General features: G+C 39.3%; 1 long non-coding RNA gene across 1 annotated transcript; it reads right to left on the bottom strand.

The window, feature by feature from the left end:
- Positions 1–2749: 2749 nt before the first annotated feature.
- Positions 2750–4702, bottom strand: LOC108447109. The gene is made up of 3 exons (XR_001862508.1): positions 4618–4702; positions 4326–4471; positions 2750–2834 (listed from the first exon to the last, which is right to left on the bottom strand). It is a non-coding gene; the product is annotated as an uncharacterized LOC108447109 (long non-coding RNA).
- Between the last annotated feature and the right edge of the window lie 671 nt (positions 4703–5373).

Here is a 5373-nt window from a genome sequence, read left to right on the forward strand (position 1 = left end):
CTGCCAAATCCAGCAGTCCACAACTGAGCTTCCAAAGGTTGGGTGGTCTGGGCTGTGTCCTGTGGCAGCAGCTCAGGGTGTACAGATGTATTTACATTTGTAGTCTCTGATGAGGTGAGGAAGAATTCAGGCTCAGGAATGATGGGGGAGAGATGGAATGGCTGCAAGATGCTTCACAGCTCCAAAATGTGAATGATGTGGCTGATGGAATAATAACTGATCATGAGTTTTGACTGGGGCCCACAGTAGTGTTTTGGCTGTTTTGAAAGACTGGATATTGCTCTGCTTGTGGAGTTCATGGCATTCTGAGGGACTTTTGAAGCTCAAGGAGGCCTGATATTAGTCTGTTTTTAAAATGCCTTCAGGGAAACAGAGCAGTGGAATCACCAGTTGTGAGGGGGATTACAGAAGAAAAAAAGTAAAAAGCGTATTTTTCAAATGTGCATGACTTATTAATTTACTTTCTCTGAATTTTCCACAAGGAATGAAATCCTGTTTTACTGAAATACTTTGGGATTTTTTCCCAGTGGCCATTTGTCTCAGAGTTTTCAGTTATGCAGATCAGACACTCGGGAAACGAACATCTTCATTTCCCTTTTTGTTCTGAAACAAGAAATATTCTTTATGGCATCTGAGGGAACTTCCAAAGTATGAAAGAGACTTTAAATTATAATTTCTCCTTCAAAGAAAAGCTATTCTTTCATATAAAGGGAAAAAAAGAAAACAAAACAACAAAACATTTGAAGAGTGTTCAATCAAAACAAACTTAGCCTTGAGTGTTGTTATGAGAATAGAAATTTCTTCTGCCAGAAATCTTTCCTACAGGTAATGCTGTCTTTTTCAAATGTAACAGAAAGTAAAGAGTAAGGTTCCTACTTGTAGTGTAATTAGCAAATCTTGGAAGAAGAAAGGGAATAAAATATTTTGCACATGTTTTTGCAGGGTAGGAAATGGAAAGGATAAAATAATTCTGGTTGGAAAGAAACCCCAGCCCAGGCATAATTGTACATTAAAGAAACATTGTCGTGTACCTGTCCCTACAGGAGCAACGTGCCTGTGGTTGGTCAGACCCAAAGAAAAGACACTGGGTTCATTAATTTGAGATGAGAGTGAGAATGCCTACAAAGGAACAGACAAAATAGTTTCCCAACCTCCTGCTGGGAACGTGCAAGTTCAGGGTTGCACACAATTCCTAACACCTAGGAAAGAAGGAGTGGTTGTTTCACAGGGACGATGGGTAAATACAGCCAGGATGCTCAGGTTTGTTCCTTGTTCACAGTTGTCTCAGTCTGGGGTGGTGATTTTGTTTGGCACAGACACCCGAAGTATTCCTGGTAAAACCTTCCTTCAGTCCAATCTGACCCACAGCACCTTCACAGAACGAGTCTGTCTCCTGCACTCAGCAGCAAGAGGGATCCTTTGGAGTCTGCCCAATTCACATCCCTGCTTTGCCACAAACTAATCCTGTGTTCTAGTACAGGAATTGTGGCATCACCTCTGCCATGTTTCCCACAGTGACCAGCTGGCTTCCACATCTACTTATTCCGACTGCACACACAGAATAAGTAACAAAATGTACCAAGTGTCCAAGCTGACCTGTGCCTGCAACTCCATGGTTGCAATAACTGTGTTTAAGCTGAAACACAGCTCTTTTCTGCAAAGCCTACAGCTTTATGCTGTTTTCTCAACCCATTTTTAACTGAGGTTCCTCATTTTATACTGTGACCACACACTACATTTGTTCTTGCTAATTAAACAGCATGACTAAAATGTGGATTGCAAATATAATAATCTGGCTGTTCTTTCCTGAAATGGTTGTTCTGTGTACCAAGGGATGTTAAATTAAAAAAAAATCCAGTCTAGTTGTGTTTGGCCACATGTAGCCACATTAGCTCAAAAAAGACCAAATAATGATTGATTAGCACTTACATATTCAAAGTTTTTGTGATCTTCCATTTCTCTGCCCCCATGCTACTGAGTTTGAATTGCTTCCCTACAAGCCTGTGCATAGCAAAGTACAAGCAAATATTTTCAGAATCCATCTCTCACCCTCAGGATCCACACTTGATTTTGATATAAAATGTTATTAACTTTAGCTCCCAGTACAAAAGGTCTTGATCAATAATTGTTTCTACCTGTCTATCTTATTTCTGTGTATCTTCTAGGACACTTTTTGGGCTGCTGCCAATACATTTTGGTTTGTAAGCACATAACAGTGTATCATACACCTCAAATCTATGTGGGTTTATCTTATCTTTTCATTAGGTAGAAGATGGGGTTTTTTATCTACATAGATTAGATTAGTTTGAGGTCACCCTGAGAACAGAAAGAAGAGAAGAGAAGAGAAGAGAAGAGAAGAGAAGAGAAGAGAAGAGAAGAGAAGAGAAGAGAAGAGAAGAGAAGAGAAGAGAAGAGAAGAGATAAAGGATAAAGCAAGGAAAAAATAACAAGGGCAATGCAAGCTGTTAGAAAATGGAACCCATATATTCTAACGTAAATCATCCTGTATCACATCTAGCCATCTCTTCAAATAATTCTTACTGATTTTTCAAATCTAGGAATACAAGAAGCAAAAGTAGACAACCTTAAAGAGGATGCTGTGAACAGCTGCCCATCCTCTGTCTCTTGACAGTTCTCCAAAGACACATTGTCACCATTTGGCCATAATATTCAAAAGATCAGGTAGCACAGCCAGATGATCCTAAATACCTGCTTAAATTGATTAAATAAATATTTAAATTTTTACCTGGTCAGTGTTTAATTCCTGAAGAAGCAAAATCACTGCAGATTATTGTCTTTATTCTCTTTATTGACCACAGTGGAAATACCAAAACCTGTGGAAACAACACAGTCACAGAAAGATAGTTTCTGATCTTGTAAGGTACTCCACAAATATACCAAAATAACTAAAAGGGGGGTGGAAATTCACTTATTCTGTCAATAATTCAGTCCCCAAAGATGGTAAAATCAGCAGAAAATAAGCAGTCTGGCATATTCAGTGGCTCCATATCTCACCCTTTCACTCAACTCAAAAATAAAACTCTCTTGCTGCATTCTTTACTTGTTAAAAATCCTGAACTCGAGAAATTTTCACCACCCATGGTGATACCACCAGGTGACAACTCACCCTGGGGTGCATATTTACCAAGAGCTGTGATAAGAAAAACAACTTCCTGCAGCACTATTGTGAATATATTTTAAAACAACTCTCCTTTGGTAGTGGAGGAAGAGCTGTGAGTGAGCAACCACAGGTAAAGAAAGCAGGAGCCCCTCTGCCACCTGCACAACTTTAAACATTCACTTTGAAAGGACTGGGCAGGAACTCCACAAAGGGATAAATCACACTCAACAGATCGAACGGTTTTGGTTCATAAAATCTATTCCTGGTGCATAGCTACATTTTAGCTAATTTCTGGGTGATTTACCTTCACTTGCCAATCTGCATTTGGAACATTAGTGAAACATTAAAAATTCTTCAGGGTAAAATAAAAATCAAAGGAGATTTTGAGTGTTTGGAAAACAGTATGGAAAAAGAGTAAGTGGTACAGAAGAAGGAGCATTGTGCCTGGAGGTAGCAGGGGAGGTAACTCCTCTCCTCTCTATTCTCTTGATAAAGGAACTCTCTCTCTCTCAGTGTTCATTCTCATTTAACATTCGAGGCAACTTTCTGAGACAAAACATTACATGAGTCTTTGAACTCTTCATTGTTGAGAGTCAGTCTCTGACTCACCAGAAAGGGCAAAGATCTCCCTTATAAAAATGTTGCTACCAAGACACAAATATCATCAGCTGGCTAATTGGGTGGGAGGGGTGAAGGGAGCAAAAACCCTGCAATTGGATTAGACTGCATCTGTTCACAGGGATGGAATCCACTTCTGTAAATCCACTTCTGTAGCCAGAGTCGTTCACGGCCTCAGGGAATTTTCAACCTGTAACCTCTGACTCAAGCTTCAATGGATTTAATTGGAACACAGCCCTAAACAATCATCAGGCACTGATATGGTTTTACAACCATATATATTTAAGGCCCTGATGCTTGACATGTTATGTTTAAAAGAAGTTCTGGAAAGTGCATGATTTCTATTAGATTCTCCCTTCTCATGATCTACATTGTTTAACAAGATCTGTGCTAAAGATGGAATTTTGGAGGCAGAGCGAGTGGGAGGCTGTGAATAGTTTATTCAAAAAAAAGTTAATTAGAACTGAAATTATTCACCATTTTGAGTCAAGCTTGGCAAATATCTTGGGCTGAGCAAGAAAAAAAAGAAAGTGGGACATAGGTGACCATTCACAAAACTTGCCATCAGAGATCTCTGCATCCCTACCTTGTCCCAGGGACCATGACATTCATCTCACACAGGGACACGTGGGTTCAAGTGTTCCTCCTGCTTGCTTCAGAGCAGGATCTGGGCAATGCAGCCTCCCATTTCCAGGTAAAAGCTGACATCATCAGCAACAAAGATTCATATCTCTTATGAAAAGAAAGAAAAAATGGGTGATATTTTGAAATATTTAACTGGTTGGTCTGAAGCAAATGAGAGATTCCAAATTTGGTTTTTTGTTTGTTTTTTCTTTTCAAGTGGAACAAATTAACTCCCTCCCTTCCCTTAAATTTACCTTCCTTTCCAGGGTGAGTCTCCTAATTCCAACAAATGGACTTCTCATTGTGGTCTTCAGGGGGATTCATCTCACCTAATTTCAGGTCCCTATAATAGACGAAATACCTTTGAGTTTAACCCTCCTGAGATCACTTACTCATCTAAGCTTTTCCATATACCTGCTGCTCAAACAGTGAGTCCCATGTAGGGGGTTTAATTTCCCCAGCAGACCAGCAGGGGTGATGAGCAGGGGGTGCATTTCCATGTCAGTTTTCTGTATTTGGTGATGTGAATCCCATCCTTGATGCAGCCCTTTTTCCCCACCTAAGACTTCTATTAAAAGCAAGCATAAAGCCCTTTCATAATCCTGTGTCTTTGCTCTGATACCAAGATACTTTAGAAAACAGACAAATTGGTAACCAGTTATTCTAGCTTTCCTTTTCATTCCATAAATGCAAATTAAAAATACTTATCTGCTGTATAAAGACTTGCCATGTTTAAATAACTATTATCCTTTAAATATATTCAAGTGATGTAGGAATCATTATTCTAACAGATAGAATAGGCATTAAATCCACAGGGGAGTCATTATAAGATGGCTATTTCTCTCTGTTTGACCGAAGCAGCAGTTGTAATGTATTTATTCAGGATTTAGCAAATGGAATTCAATTAGAACTGAAATGGTGTTAAATTGAGTAATTCCTATTGTATTTGTCTGACAGCAGGAGTGGCATGACCTGGAAAGTTAAAAGGAGCAACATTCAGCCAGGATCTC

The sequence above is a fragment of the Corvus brachyrhynchos genome, unplaced genomic scaffold, assembly GCF_000691975.1.
Source record: "Corvus brachyrhynchos isolate BGI_N302 unplaced genomic scaffold, ASM69197v1 scaffold10, whole genome shotgun sequence".
NCBI lineage: Eukaryota > Metazoa > Chordata > Aves > Passeriformes > Corvidae > Corvus > Corvus brachyrhynchos.